This window comes from Ceratotherium simum, chromosome 12 (assembly GCF_057802395.1).
Source record: "Ceratotherium simum simum isolate JZ-2026a chromosome 12, ASM5780239v1, whole genome shotgun sequence".
NCBI classification, from domain to species: Eukaryota; Metazoa; Chordata; class Mammalia; order Perissodactyla; family Rhinocerotidae; genus Ceratotherium; species Ceratotherium simum.
In genome coordinates this window covers 55,849,185-55,866,470 of record NC_141911.1, presented here as the reverse complement: position 1 = coordinate 55,866,470, position 17,286 = coordinate 55,849,185, and positions in this window count along the sequence as shown.

Here is a 17,286-nt window from a genome sequence, read left to right as displayed (position 1 = left end):
TTAGAACCATTGTCATTCTTTATCCTGATTGTGATATGGTGATTTATGGTAAGAAATATATATTTGGTCTTTATCCCATTTCTGGCACAGAGCACCTAAAACCGTTGAAATGTCCTGAGTGATGAGAGTAACAAAGGTGCCTTTTGTTATATTAATAAGGGGACTTCCGGATTGCACCTAAGGATGGAGGCTACATGCCAGGAGAACCAACCATGTGATTAAGGGTTGGAACTTTCACTCCCTTCCCACTGTCCTTCAGGGAGGGGAGAGGGGCTGGAGATTTGAGTTCAGCCACCAATTGCCAATGCTTTAATCAATAATGTTATTTAATGAAGCCTCCATAAAAATGAAAAAGATGGAGAGCTTCTGGGTTGATGGAGGCACTAGGCGGGTGGTGAACCCGGAAAGGGCATGGAAGCTCTGTGCCCTTCCCCCATACCTTGCCCTATGCATCTCTTCCATCTGGCCGTTCCTGAGTTACATCCTTTTATAGTAAACTGGTGATCTAGTAAGTAAAATGTTTCTCTGAGTTCTGTAAGCCACTCTAGCAAATTAATTGAACCCAAGGAGGGGTTGTGGCAACCTCTGATTTATAGCCATTTGGTAAAAAGTGCAGGTGACACCTGGGCTTGCAACTGGCGTCTGAAGTGGGTGGGGAGAGGCAGTTTTGTAGGACCTGAACTCTTAACATGTGGATATAGGTTATAGGCTATAGGATATCCTATAGGTTATAGGACATAGGATATATAGGCTATCTCCAGATAGATAGTGTTAGAATTAAGTTGAATTGTAGGACAACCAGCTAGTGTCTAGAAAATTGTTGATATGGAGGAAACTCCCCTGACACATGTTGGAATTGGCTCCCAGAACATTTTACTGACTAGTATAGTATAGTAAGTGATTCCCTAGTGGGGAGAGATGCAAAGGAATTGAGGCAGAGAGGAGGAGTTTGATGATGGATCCACAGCAACTTGGAGTATCAGAGACATTTAGAGTAATTGAAGCATAGGATACAAGAAGCATGGATTAGCTGTGTGTGTGTATGTGTGTGTGTGGCTTAAAACAATAGAAGTTTATACTCTTACGTTCTAGAGGCTAGGAGTCCAAAATCAAGGTGCTGGCAGGGCCGTGCTTTCTCTGCAGGCTCCACAGGAGAATCTGTTCCACGCCTTTCTCTTTTCTTCTCATGTTGCCAGCAATCCTTGGTGTTCCTTCTTGTTGTAGATACATTTTAAATGATTGCATATGCCTTGATAATGAGTTTGGGTATTATCGTGTGCTATGGTCTGAATGTTTGTGTCCCTCCAAAATTCATATGTTGAAATCCTAATGTCCAATGTAATGGTTTTAGGAGGTGGGGCCTTTGTGAGGTTCTTAGGTCATGAAGATAGAGCCCTCATGAAATGGATTAGTGCTCTTGTATTGCTGTTGTTGTTGAGGAAGATTCACCCTGAGCTAACATCTGTGCCAATCTTCCTCTATTTTGCATGTGGGTTGCCACCACAGCATGGCTGCTGAGGAGTCAGTGTAGGTCCACACCCGGGAACTGAATCTAGGCTGCCAAAGCGGAGTGTACCAAACTTAACCACTAGGCCACGGTGCTGGCCCCCAGAATTAGCGCTCTTTTAAGAAGAAGCTAGAGAGCTTGCATGCTTCTTCCATGTGAGGACACAGTGAGAAAGTGCTGGCTGGCTATGAACTGGGAAGAAGGCCTTCACCAGAGAGTATGGCCATGCTGGTGCCTTGATCTTGGACTTCCCAGCCTCTAGAACTGTAAGAAATAAATGTCTGTTGGTTATAAACCACCCAGTTTGTGGTATTTTGTTATGGTAGCATGAACTGACTAAGACATCATGAAAGCACATAGGAGCCAGCTGATTTTTAAATGGGGGGGGTTCACTGTCAAATCGATTTTTTTCTCTTTTTCTTTTTTCTCCCTCTCCCCCATCCCTGCTTTTTTAAAAAGAATGTAACAATGATGCTGAGTGCAGAATTGACAGAAATAAAAAAAACTAGTGATGATAGAAAAATGAAAATGTATTTTAAAGATATCTCTGAGGTAGAATTAGCAACTTTGTGACTGATTAGAAATGCAGAAGGAAAAAAGGCAAGAGTCAAACACTAGTACAAATTTTCTGGTTTAGGATAGCCAACACCATAAACTGAAATAAGAATTGAAAAACTAGGACAAATTATTTTTTACCAGGGAGCTAGTAGAGATGATGATATTTGATTTGTGATAACTGTGGCACATTTGGGAAGAGATTGCCAGATGGAAATAAAGTTCAGGAGAGAATTTGACACTAAAATATGAGATTATCCATGAAGAGTGTATGGAGAAGGCTTCAAACTTTTGGAGGTTCATAGGCATTTTGATACACTGATCAAATTTATGGACCAACTCCTATGAAAAATAAACACCATAATCAGAGTTTTCATAAACTCTCTGAAATCATTTAAAACAGAACTCAAGTTTAAAAAAAAAAAAGCAAACTGAAAACACAGAGAAAAATAATAGGAAAACACAAATGAATAGTGTCTAAGAAGGCAAAGAAATAGAAGAAAAATATAGGATTGAAAACAGTGTCAAATGCTGCAGAAAGGCCACCTGGGAAGACGGTTAAAAAAATAGATTAGGTTAGTGTCTTAGGAAGAGCCTTTCTTTTTCTTTTTCTCTTGTTTTCCAATTTACCATACTGCCACCCCAAAAATATTCTACAAGTCATCTGAATATTGGCATGGGGACTACAGTGTGATAAGTGGTGACTAGGAACTGAGTATCTGTAAAAGCAGACCATCTTTTCAGGAGTATCTTTGGTGGTAGAAAAAAAGGTTAAGGAATACAACTCAGTAGTGGTGTAGTGATTAATCACTGAGAGGAAAGATGTCAATGGAGCAAGGTCCTGGAGGACTTTGGAGAGGATGTGCTCAAGATCACAAGGAGAGGGTAATTTGCAGAAAAGCTAAAGACAGATGCTGGCACAGGGGACGGGAAAGCTTATGGGTGAGAGGAAAGTCCTGGTAACCACATCTGATGGCCTCAGTGTCATCTGTAAATAAGAGGCTCATCATTCTGGTTTTGCATACAGAAAGTCAAATCCAATACAACTTTTCACTCCCAATATGAACTTATTTGCTTTTAACATCATGAGTGTCAATTGTAAGAAGAGATGTAAACACCATCTGCGTTTCCAAATCCTCAGATTCCTTCAATGTCATGAAAGATGTAGTCCAGATTTATTCTGGTGGTATATATCATAAAGAAACTTAGTAGCTGATGGAATTAATAAATTTTGCAGTTTCCCTTGTCTTAGTTAGTTTGGGCTGCTGCAACAAAGCACCATAGACTGGGTGGTTTATAAATAATGGAAATTTATTTCTCACAGTTCTGGACGCTGGAAGTCCAATGTGAGGATGTCAGCATCGTTGGGTTCTGTCAAGAACCCTCGTCTGGGTTCAGACTGCAGACTTCTTGTGGCATCCTGACATGGCAGAAGAGAGTGAGCTAACTCTCTGGCCTCTTCTTGTAAGGACACTAACCCTATTCACGACCTAAGACATGACCTTATGACCCAATGACCTCCCAAAGGCCCCACCTCTAAAGACCATCACATTAAGGATTAGATTTCATCATATGCATTTCCGGGGGACACAAACATTCAGTCCATAACACCTTGTCACAGGGGTGGTAGTTGTTCTGGGAGAATATCAAAGATCCTAAATTAGTCTTATTAGGTCTATATACAGTTTCAAAGATAAACAAAATCAGACACTAGTTAAAAAGATAAGGACAGATATCAATCAATAATGAACTATTGCCATAGAGAAAAGAGTCCAGTGTGATCTGAACTCAACTTGAATTTGTACAGAAGTGATTCAGAATTTTAAAGTGAGAATGAGAGAATGGGGAGGCGAGTGAGCGGAGACTCAATAGAGTCAGGGAAATGAAAAATTGCAAAAAGTGGGAAGAAGGGAATTGGTCCATGTGAAACCCAGCTGGGTTTGTTTTATTAACTGGTGCTCGTCAAAGTTAGGCCCCCACCCTCCCACAGAGACTGGGAGACAGGGCCCTATCTTCAGGAGTTGTCTGGAACAAAAAGTGAGTTCTTTTGGCAGCCGTGAGTATTCTCAGGTAGGCACTTTAAGGGGGACTAGGGTCATCCTAGGCATGTAGCCTTGAGTTCTTAGAAACAATGTTGGTGTTTTTTTCAAGTCTTTATAGGCCAAACATGAGGCGTAGTTGAGAAACGGCTGAGAGGAGCCTAGTCAGAGTTTGGTCAAGAACAGAATTTTTGTCAATGGCTATTCCTGATTCTAATAGTTAAAAAAACAACCACTATCAATATCTATGTTTTTTCTTTCAATGCCAATAACAGGACATTTATACTTACTGGCCAAGCTGTTAAGAATTCTGTAGTATCTATCTCTTTTTCTTTTAAAAATTCTATAGTATCTCCCTTTGTCACAGACTAGGTGCCCAGAGAAACTCAAGGGTGGGTTGGGAAGCGTTTAACTGTTTTTCCAAGTTGTTTTTCTCCCTTTTGTTATGTTAAGGAGATGCTGCCACCAACCACCCTCAAACTGACCAAGCCTCACCACAAGAGCTACACCCATGACCTCTGCCTTATTTTTCATGTTAAGATCTCTCCAGGAGGAGCTTAGGCCTCATTACCATAACCTGCAGTGTATATGGAAGTATGCTTTCCAACTGAGCCTGTGCAAGCTAATACCTGTCTCTCCCTTTTGAATATTAATTCCCCATCTGAAACAAAGGTCCCTGCTTCCCTTTGTTTGACTTCCCTGCTATGAGTTTGGAAATGATTCCTCATGGCTTCTTATTTGCTGTCAATACACTTTACTTTATGAGACAACTTCCACTGTGTGTAGAGTCTTATTTAACTCACCAGGAAGTGAGCCCACTTGGTTTGGTACTGAGATAGGCAGGAAGCTAGATATGAGCTGGGAGCAAGGCCACTCCACCAAGTGGAGCATCCTAATTACTGGGCAGTGGCTCTTTGGACATGCAGCAGTCCCCCAGACTCTGACCCAGAGTAGCCCCAAGCCTCATTATACCCTCATTTGCATTGCAGTTTTGACCCCCCTTATGGGGGATCACCACCATGACAGTTCTGGAGATGCCTATGTGAGGGAAAAATCTCCCCCTCCTGACGTGGGGGTGGAGACAATGCCCCAATTGGCACATGTTCCAAGACCCTCACACACCACCAGGACCCTACCTTCCATAGCCACTGACCACCACAACTTTGGTGCGGTAGCTCCCCTTGAGCCTGACTGCCCCTCCACTTGGGGGTGTACTTTTGCTTTGCTAGTAAATCCTCCTCCGTTAAAACTTCTGCTGTGTGTCCCCTCTCAAATTCTTTTGTGCCTGTGGACCAAGAACCTGGGACCCCACTGCACCGATCTGACTGGTGCTGGTGACAGTAACGCCTTCTCATCTTTATAGTCTTAAAATTAAATCCTCAGTATCTGATTGGACCCTCTCTTGTTACTTTATAGACTTTTTGTCTTAAATTTTTTTGATAATATAATTCGTCCTCTCTTGAAGCTCTTTATTCATTTTAATAAGTTAAAAGATATGACTAATTTGCATGTGTAGCAAAATAATTGGAGATGACCATGAATGGGAACAGGAAAATACTTACAAGAGGTCAGAAAGGAGAGAAGGGAGGTAACTAGCATCATTGAGTATCAACAGTGTGCTAGGTGCTATGCAAGCTGCCTTATAAACTATTTCCTTAGTTTCTAATAACAACTTAATATTACAGGTGAGGAAACTAACACTCAGAAAGATAATCTTTATAATTAATAATTAATCAAAATTAATAATCAAGAATTATGATTATTGATAAAAATTACAAAATTTTAAAAAGCAAATGTTTAGTTTTAAATCTGTAATTATTTTGTACAGTTGAATTGATTGTGTTACCTCCCCAAGTAATATTCTACAGCTTGCTTTAGTTTCCAGGTTCCTTTTTGTCTGCAGTGGATTGAAATATATTATATTTGCCTGATGTACTGAAAGATGCAGTGTGTTAAAAGTGAAGTGCTTGGGTTTCTTTTTTATAATCAAGTGCAGCTCCCTCATCTGAAAAGGAAAAGATATGGAGTCATAGGACAGACACTCCCGCCAATCTTTTCTCAATAGCAAATGTACAGAGATACATACCAGTATGTTCCATTATCTAACATATTTCCGACCGTTTAACTTTAACCACATAATTATGCTAGTTTTTTCCCAACATCATAGTGTTAAGATTAAAAAGAAAACAACAAATATAACAGAATTTATATCTAGGGCTTGCTCTACATTTTCTACTTAGAATGGGTTACCACTTCCAAAGTATCCGATTCTCAGCTTGTTAAAAGTTAAATTACTCATATGATTCTCATCTGTATAGGAAAAATTTAAAAGTACTCTCTTTTATTTTCCTTGGGACTAAGCCTAAGTAGCTCTTAGACTGAATAACAACCGCAGAACTGTTTGTTTTGGAACTCAGCTTAATTCAACAAATATTTATTGAATACCTATATTTGGAAGGCAGTGTGATTAACATTTAGAAGGTGGTGGTCGATTTTGAAATTTCATTTGAAGTTCTCTGATTTCTAGTTTTATCATCAATTTCAAAGCTTACATATACAAACTGAGCAGTTTGATATACAAACTGAGAATCAGCTTTTATCCCTGTCAAGGTTTTAATAGAAAAAGATCTCTCAAATCACGTTTGAGAATTACATGGTGACATCATGTGCGCTGGTATACTAAGTATGCAGTGAGCGCTTGATGCACTGTTTTCCAACCTGTGCAACCCCTCAACAGTGTCTGCCACAGATGGGAAGGATACATTGGCATCCACCTCTCCCTAGCGTTTGGGTTTCTTCTTCCACTACTTATGTATTTTCCATGTAGCTCAGCTGCCAAGTCTCACACCTAAAGGGTCAATCCTTCACTATAAGTAGTTTAAGTAAAATTCCACACCTACTTCCAAACTGATGCCTATACCAAGGGATTTTCAGCCATTTGGAAAAAAGCTAGCGGGTAGACATATCATTTGGTACTGTCTCACTTACAAATTACTCATGCAGACTTGTGGAGACTTCCTTCACTTGCTAATGACCAGTGCAGATCTTCTCAACTGGTTGTCACAAGCTTTTCATTCATTATATGATCCATGTTAATCACTGCAGTATTTGTGAAAAGGGAACACTTGTCTCTAAAACTAGAATGTTTTTTTCCAGCATGGCTAGATTTTTCCATAGGGACAATTTCTTGCTGTCACTGCAGTCAATTGTTAGAAAAACAATCCCAAGTTAAAGTAGCTTGGATACTCAATGCAAATCCACAGAGCCACCTGGCACTGGCTATGCCTCAGTCCCTTGAAAGAAATAACAGGGGAGATGTAAATCCAGTACCAATGTAATGCTAAGCAAAGTGAGCTAAAAAGGAAAAGATGTACTTTCCACTTTATTATTGTTACGCCTTTAGAGTGCTTGTGAAAAGACACAGGTCAGGCTGCTGCGTCTTGGGTTTTAGTCCACACTTTTGCAAGTTCGATGATTTGTGTGTGGCAGTGACCTGTTTTAGTTTTAAATGTTTTTGTTTATCCAAGAAATTATATATTGTGCCCCATCAAATACTAGAGAATCTTATGGGAGGCCTATTTACAAAAAATAAATAATAATTAGAAACTCCACTCACATTACCTTCAGAGCCTTTTTAGGGATTGATAAATTTCTAGACCAAATCCCTAAGATGTATTTAAGCTACTGGATTGAATTCAAAAAGAATAACAAAAAAAGTGAGAAATAAAAGATTAATGATGGCTGAACACCTCCAAAATGCCAGAGATTGTGTTGTGTATTTGACGGACATTATCGTGTGCAGTCATAGACACTAGAAACGTATTAATTGCTTCTAGCTGATATATGTATAGCATGTGAGTGGCTGGGAAATCTAACAATTGAAATTTGTTTTACTTAGGTATAGCAGTTGGAGATATGCCCAGGGAAGTTCAAAGGGATGAAAGACTATGAAGGCTAATGGCTCATTTCCTTCTTTATTTTTTTTTTTTTTTCCCTAAAGATAAAGAGAGGAGAAAAGAGAAACACAGAGCAGAGAAATGAGAAAAAGAAATCATTTTGCCATACATTTTTACAATACTTTGCTGATCAGCCTATACTATCTAAGGGAAGAGTTAAGTGCTTACTCCCATGTAGTTCTTGGCTTTGCTGAGTGGTTATGTTGGATGGAAAATGTCCCATAATTTACCCCATTTCTGTTTGTTCTTGAACCAGGAGGAGACACGTGGTCAGCCTAAACTCTGTTGTTTTGTTTTCAATTTTGGTCATTTGTTTTATCTTATTTATTTTCAACAAATCTGATCTTAAGATTAAGAAGGTTGAATTATTTCAATAGAGTCTAAAAATACTATGTATTAATGTTAGAAGTTTGCTATGAAGATTCTGCCACAGTACTCATGTTGCTTTAATCCCGTCTCTTCTGCTATCAAGATTTCAGGTAATTTATGGTGACTATCATACATTTTTAAATAAGTTCTCTAGGGAATTAATGGCTAATTAAGGATTCTCCCTTCTTCAAAGAAGAAACACCTTCAGCCTAAATGGGAGTAAAAATCAAAATATTCTCTGATCATAACCATTAAATTAATTCTTAAGAGTCTGTGGTGGAATCCGCCTATAGCAGAGTTCATTTGTTTTCAAAGTCAGTGTCTGGAGAAGAAAGAGGAGAAAAAAGAGGAGGAGAAGAAGCAAAAGAAAAAGAAATACTCCACAATATCCAAGCTGATGCCTGGGATTAATGTAATTCTTCCCCACAGTTACCGTGAGGGATGGTGGACACTGTGGAAAGTCTTAAAATAAGTTCCTCATAGATTAGAACTCTGGGAGCAGAATTCCATGACTCAATTCCTAAGAGTGACATATGTGCAAAAGATCCCTTCTTCCCAAAGTTCCTAATTTAGTGTTCAAAAATAAACCAATTCACAGACTTAAACTGATATTTCTCTGGGAGAAAATTAAACCAAATCTTATCGCTGTAGATGACAAATGCATCTTAGATTTTGTTGTTGTTTTTGGTGAAACATAACTTACATAAAATGAGAATGCATATACAATTTAAAAAAAAATAGTACAAAGGTACTAATTGACCTAAGTCAGTTAAAAAGCTAAAATTTATTAGTAACTTTGAGGGCCCAGTATAACACTCCTTGCTCAGTTCCCTTCACACCTTCCCCTAAAAGTTAATATCATCATGGATGCTTAACTAACCATTCTCTTATTTTCTTTAATTTTATTATGTAAATATATATCCTTGGAAAATATGTAATTTAATTTTCCCCATTTTGTGTTACATATAAAGATAAATATTTGTCTTTGTTCCATGATTTTGTTGTTTCACATAGCATTATTTTTTCAGTATGAAAAATTTTAGATGTATGTAGTCGGGCTATGTAGAACTTTGTTGGAACTACACAACAACTTATTTACCCACTATACTGTTGACAGACATTTGGGCTGTTAACAGTTTTTGCTAATAAAAAGATGATGTTATGTACATTATTATAAACATCTTCTGGACACATATGTGTAAGAATTTTCTGAGTATATATCTAGGAGTGGAATTTCTGGAACATAATGTAAGCACATGGTAAATTTCATTAAGTTATACCAGACTGTTTTGCAACAAGATTGTACCAATTTATACTCCTGCTGGTAACTTGGTGAGTCCTATTTCCTCTTTTGTAAGATGTCTGCTTCTGTCTTTCATTCATTTTTCATTTGATCAATTCTCTGATATGTAGCTATGGATTAAATTTCTGAATATTAATTCTTAATTGGTTATGTATGATGCAGATATCTTCTCCCAAATTACGTCACTTGTCTTTACATTCTCTTTATGGTGTCTTATGTTGCATAGACAGTCTTAATTTTTATGTAGTCAAATTAATCATTTTTTATGATTTGTGCTGTCAAATCTCTAACAAATTGACAAGAGATTTTCACTCATTGAGGTATATTGGGTAACTATTCAGGTTCAAAACTGGTTCAACTTGAACTAAAAAGCCTGACTGGGGGCCGGCCCAGTGGCGCAAGTGGTTGGGTGCGTGCGCTCAGCTGCAGCGGCCAGGGGTTCGCAGGTTTGGATCCTGGGCGAGCACCGATGCACCACTTGTTAAGCCGTGTGGTGGCAGCATCCCGTATAAAGTAGAGGAAGATGGGCACGGATGTTAGCCCAGGGCCAGTCTTCCTCAGCAAAAAAAAAAAAAAAGAGAGAGAGAGAGGAGGATTGGATCGGATGTTAGCTCAGGGCTGGTCTTCCTCACAAAATAAATAAATAAATGAATAAATAAGATAAAAATATAAAGCCTGACTTATGGCCTATCAAACGTACATTGTACATCTGCTTAATCATTAAAGTAAAGAAGGCACTGTTTTAAGATAAGAATGCATACTTCCCCTCCTAAGCCCCATTGGTAACGCCCTATTGGTAACACCCCAATTAGTCCCTTTCCTGACATCAGGGTCATGTTGACCTGCTAATTTGCAACTGGATACCTCTTTGAAATTTTGATGAATATGTATCCTGGGTGTGTTTAATGTATGTTCTTTGTTCTAAAAAAGGTATAAGACTGTACTGAAAACCATGCTTCTCAGAAACACTTTCTTTCTTTCTGGAAAAGGCCATCTGGGTTTATAACCCTCAATCTCTGGCTCAAGTAAAACTCATCTATTCCTCTTACTTATGGAATGGTTATTGGTTATTTTGCATCGACATTTCTTGGCGTAGTTGTAGCAGGATTTCAGAGAAACCCACCAGAGTCCACCTGGAATCTACAGTGATCCAGCATTCAGGCCCATTGAGGCACCCCCTCCCAGATGCCTGCATTCTTCAGGTGACCCTGGTGAGTTCTCCTGACACCCAGACTTCCTTATCGTAAGTTAATGGTCCAGAGTTTGTATGAGCTGTTTCAAACCTTAAGACTAGATGTCTTAAGAAGGCACCAGTACATACGCTAAATAAGAGGAATCTAGAGGGGAATTCCTAGGAAAGAGAAACCTAGGCAGAATTTCCTAGGCCAGGAGAACCTTGGAGGAACTTTGGAGTGAATGGGGCAGGCTGATCTTTTGAATTTGGCTTGAAATTGGAAAGAAATGTGTTTATAAAGTCTGAACAAACTGCTTGATAGAAAAATGAGACACTGAACATGTTCAGCTCTGAAGAAAAGGGACATTGCTCCTCCCAGCTGAAAGATGTTCTCAGGTGACTGAGAACCTCAGCAGGAGTGTCAAAGGGTTGAATCCTTCATGATGCGTAGCGGTCCCATAGGGAATTCCACTATCTTTCTCATCTGGGGAAGCACATATGAGGGTTGGTCACCCTCATTCCAAGCCCCCACGGTGGTCTTAGACTGCAATGGGAGAAAGTGAAGCACGTAAAAGTGTTTATGACTTTTCTTTAGGGAGTAACACTTACAGGCAACACAATTCTGACCCACTATCCTGTCCTTAGACATTGTTCAGACTTTATAGAAAAATGAAACTAAAAGAAAAGCAGGAAATTGAGCTTCTAAAAGCCCAACCAGTTCCCGAATGGGCAGCTTCCCCCTCAGAACTCCAGCTGTCTTCATGCTGAGACTTGCACAAGTGCTTAACAAAAGGGGAATATCTAGGCCATCCCAGATTCCTAAGACTGAAAGAAGGAAAGAAAAAAATGGGAAAAGAAGTTTTTGCAGATGCAGTCTGCTGTGAAAGCACCCTTGCCCAAAAATCTAAGGAAAAATTTTTTTAATAAACAGAGGCTATAAAATCTTTGTTGTGTCTCTCTGTTGTGTGTCTATGTATGTATGTTATAAATGTGTAATATTTTACCTCCGGATGGTAGAATTTCTAAAGAGCTCTATTCAATTGGCTCAAAGTAAGCACTTACAAAATTTATTTGTAAATGCAATTAACCCAAATGTCTTTCAAGTTAACATGATATGAAATAATCTTTGGTAAATAAATAAAAGCTTGTTTAAGTTTGGCGGTTTGATTAAAATAAGCATGTCCTCAGAGTTATCAACATTGGAGATGATGCAGACGTGCAGCCTTTATTCTACATTTATTGGTCAAATAGGCTGATGTTATCTCTATTACAAAACTGGTTAACAAAAATAATAACTTAAAATGATGTCTATTCTTATCTAATGACTCATGAAGTCTTGTAGACAATCTAAATAATTATTGAGAACAAGTAACTAAATAGATGTGAAAAAGGTTAGTTTTGCGTGAACTTTTTTGACAATAATTATGTATTATGGTGTATGTACTTAAAATAGCTTCCAAAATCTCTTCAGTAACTTGAAACTTTGAAGTTTTGCTAGGTTAATTTAAATAATAAAAATCCACTAAATATCTAGGTCATCTCTAAATAAGGTAAAATATTAGACATTAATTATTAAATATGTTTATCTACTCTTGGCTTCTTATTACAGAAAAACTAAAAGGTGTTTAGGTCTATTAGCAAACTTATCTTGTATTTTATTAAAAGATTGTACTATGAAGTAACATGTTTTTAGAAATTATAAAAGGCATTTATAAATTTGCCAAGCCACAAAATGCTAATGTAAAAGACAGTTTATAATTGCTTACTTAGTCTTACTTTCTAATATATGTGATTAAAGCTACTAAAAATTAAGGAAAATACGTTTGCATTCAAGGAAAGTAAGATATATGTTTTTAGTAAAGAAGGTATAAAAAATGGGAATATTTTTGTTTCTTTTGTTAAGAAAGATAAATTTGTTCCAAAGTACTTGGGAAAAAAGAAAAGGCATGGGACAAATTCTGGATGTAAATAGAAAGTTATAGAAAGTTTGTTGAAGAGGAATCCTGAGGAAAGAGTTTTATGCATGGTCAAGTTGGCTAAGATTAAAATAAATTTAAATAAGTGAATAAGTTTTAATATCAGAAGTGAGCTGGTACAAAAATTAGAATTTAGTTTTCTCTTTCTCTTAAAGGGATAACTTTTTTAAACTCTCAGGCTGCACTTGATAAAGAGGTGATAAAATGATTTTCTTTACCTTTGAGTAAGTCTACCTGAAAGACGGAAGATCTATGTTTTATTAAAATAATTTCCTATGTTCAAAAAAACTGAGGTCTTTCTATTAAGGTTTTTTTGACACTGTTTTAATGCTCTGTTTGCCCTTGACTATTTCTGTTGTCACTTTGAATGGATAATTAAGCATTGTTACACAGAGACAAGATCAGCAACCCCTTGATCTTGTTTGACCAAGTGTCTTAAGGCCTTTTGATATTTTTGACAAGCTCCCCAAAACTCACATCCGAAATAAATTCTTTCCTTTGACTTTTTTCTTTGAGAATTTTCAAAGGGCCCCTGGAAATTCTCAAAGAAATTTGTTCTCTCTTCCTATAAAGGGAGAGACACTAATTAGGCTTGTTTGGTATGCTAAATTGCATGAGAAGCATTGTCAAGTAAATGATGATAAACCTTCTTAGGCTATATTGCATAAATAAATATTATTCACTATTTTAACCCTGCTACCTTGCTTCCAACATCACAAGAGGAAAAGACTATGACTGCATTCTATTCTCTAATTTGGTTTACAGATGGGTCTTACTTAAAAGATAAGCAAGACATTATCAAGCTGGATATGCTGTCCAGCCTCAAGGATACCCACTACTTTCTATTAACTCTGCTAACCCCGTGAAAGATTTCCTTCTACAGGCTCAAGAAATCACTATGGAAGAAGAGAAACAGATATGGCAGTCAAAGGGGGGGACCTTTGACACCCCCTCACAGATGTAGTTGGGGCCCAATAAGAAACTCATATCACCTATTGGAGCACAACTGCCTCTACTCCAGCATATATACCAATTAACCCATTGGGCACCTGAAAAGATGATTTTATGGGGAAAACAATACTTTTGGAAACTTCTCCCACAGTGACCCATAAAGCCTATACTTGTTGTGTAATATGCCCAAAGTATAATCCAGGGAAACCACTTCATGGGTCACAAGGCCACTTTCCCCTTCCTAAGGGACCCTTTGAGGTATGGCAATTGGACTTTGTCCAAATGTCACCATCTCAAGGACATAAATATATCTTGTAATGATCTGTATGTTCTCACATTGGGTTGAGGCCTTTCCTTGCATAAGAGCTATGGCTTTAGGTAAATTATTATTGGAGAGAATAATTCCTGTTTGGGGAATTCCTACTGAGTTAAATCTATTTGTAATATTTAGTCAATAATGCAGCATTTCCACTGCTCCTACAATTCCCAATCCTCAGGATTGGTGGAAAGAACTAATGGCACAATCAAAACTCAATTGGCAAAGCTTTCAGAAGGATTTATTCTCTCATGACCAAAAGCTCTTCTGCTAGCACTCCTTAATCTACACCCTCTTTTAAACATCAGCTCTCTCCTTTTGAGATAGTAACTGTACGGCCTATGCAATTAGGCAAAGAAAAGTATGAAACACTTTTCTTAAAGGAAATATCTTAATTATTGTCAAAGTCTCATTGAGACACTTTAAAAAATGATAAGAGGTTGGTCGCTGATTCTTTTCACAGAGAGCTCCCAGACCTTAAGAATCGTGGACTATAACCTGGAGAATTTATTTATCAGGAGAGGCATCAAATAAAAGACTCTTTGCAGCCTTGTTGGAAGGGACCATACTAGGTACTTTTAACCAATTCATGCACTTCAGAATCAAAAGGTATAGACTCATGGATTCAGATTTCTTGTTTTAAAAAGTCTTCTCCACCTGAGAGGGTTTCACTTCCTATTTCTGATCCAACTTCAACTGACCAATGCAAATATCTCCAAACCAGGGTGAGAAGAAGATGGCACCTGTTGTAGACAAATTGTTGTAGTCTGTCCCAAAACTCTGGACCAGGCCTCTATTCCCAACCTTATATCTCCTCATTTAAACCTTTTTTATGCTTAAACTGTATACCTATTTTATAATTGTTCCATTTAAGTTTTCAAAATACTATCATACTTAAAGAAAGTGACTGATTTGGAACAGGCTGGTCTTGAAGGCCAGGCATTTATCCGGTGGCTCCTAATGGAACTCAGTGGTTATGTGGAACCAATCTCTGGTCTTGGCTACTGCCTGGATGGCTAAAACACTGCACCCAGAGTTTCCCTTGGATGCAGGGAAGGATTCATAAGCTAACATCTGTTGCAAATCTCCCTCTCTTTAAGGCCAAATGGACACATTCAGTGTTCCACTGGTATGACCACTGAGCAGCTAGCTTTGTTCCTTCTTTGGGGTTAGAGGATGTCATATCACATGCAGAAGCCCTTAACAGTAGTGAAGCAGGAATAGCCTTATTAGATACTGAAACGTCTTTAATGAGAAAGGCTGTCCTTCAAAATAGAATAGCCTTAGATATTCTTAGAGCATCCCAAGATGGTACATATATATCATTCAAACTGAATGCTGTGTTTTTATACCTGATGAGTCTTCCAATGTATCATCTCTGCTAAAGCACATGAAAAAAGCAGGTGAATGTCTTAAACAATCCTATACCTGGTCTTGATTTGTTTAGTTGGCTCCTTTCCAGTATTGGCTTCCATCTGCTACCCAGATTGCAATTCCTATTTCCATTACTCCTTGGAATTCTTGTATTAGTCATACTATTCAAACTAATTACTGTTTTCTTTCTCAGTGTTATAAGACTGGCATGCAAGCTAGAGTAATGATTGCTCAGCAACTTAAGATGGTTGATTGATCTTACAACACTGGATGAATCTTCTCTTCTTAATGAGGCTATGCCTAGGAATTCATTTTTAAGGTAATCATTTCAAGTATTGGATTACCTATTCTATACTTGTTATAAACAGTGTAACTATAGGACATCATATAAAAGCACATGTGCAATATTTGTGTGATAATCTAAAAATAATTGACAAATTACATAACCTATGAAACACTTCCCCTGTTAATATATACCTCTCTGCTTGTCCACTATATCTATATTTGATGAAAATGTATTCTGGGAGTGTTTAATGTATGTTCTTTGTTCTAAAAAAGGGTATAAGACTGCACTGAAAACCACACTTATCTGGAACACTTTCTAAGGCCTTCCCAGGTTTTAATCCTCACTCTGACTCAAGTAAAACTTACTTTATTTCTCTTATCTATAGAATGGTTATTGGCTATTTTGCATCGACAAAATTATTTCCTACCCCAATGATTTTAAAGATGTTTTTGTATATTGCCAATTAAATGTTTAAAAGTTTTACCCTAGACACTTAAGTCTTTAATTTACTTTAACTTTTGTGTATGTGTGCACAGTGGGAAGTAGGTATCCATTTTCTTTCCATATATGTAATATTAACACTCTGTATTTTAAATAGTCCATCCTCTCCCCACTAACTTGTTTTGTTCCTTCAATCATAAATTGTATATAAATAGGAAACCCTATTTCTATGTTCTCATATGTCCCAGTGTTGAATACCACATGGACATAATTACTCTGGCTTTAGTAAGTCTTAATATCTGACAGGGTACATTATCCCATTTTCTTCTTCAAAGAGTCTTTTGACTATGTTTGGGCTTTTTTTCTTTATATACATTTTATATAAATGTGTCAAGTACATCTCCTCCAAAAAACCCACTTGAGATTTTCATTTGACTTACATTGATTATGTTAATCAATTTGGGCAAAATTTACATCTTTCCAATATTTAGTTAGGTATTTTTAATGATTGAATAAAGTTTTATAATTTTCTTTATAAAGGAGATATTAAGTATTTGTTAGACATAATCCCATATATTTTACACGTTATTTAAATGGTATCTCAATTTAAAAACATATTTGAACTCATAGTTGATTATATACAAGAATGGCATTGATTTGTAAATATTAATGCCTTATCCAGCAACTGATGAAGTGTATATGTAGATTTTTTGAATGAAGACATATTATTTGTAAACAATGACGATTCGTTTCTTCCACTCAGCCCTCACATCTTTTGCTTCTTTTGTGTTGTTGTATTGTATCATTTTGAACTTCCAGTATGAGGCTTTATACAAATGATAATAACTGGTATCTTTAAATCACTACTGATTTTAAAGGGAACACATTCAATAGTTCACCTTGAAATGCGATGTTTCTTATAGCTTTCTTGCGCATACCTTTTATCAAGTTCGGGAAAATTCCCCTCTCTTTATGTGTACTCTTACTTATCTGACAAGAAAAATCACCTTGAACAATATATTTGTTACATCCTTTAATT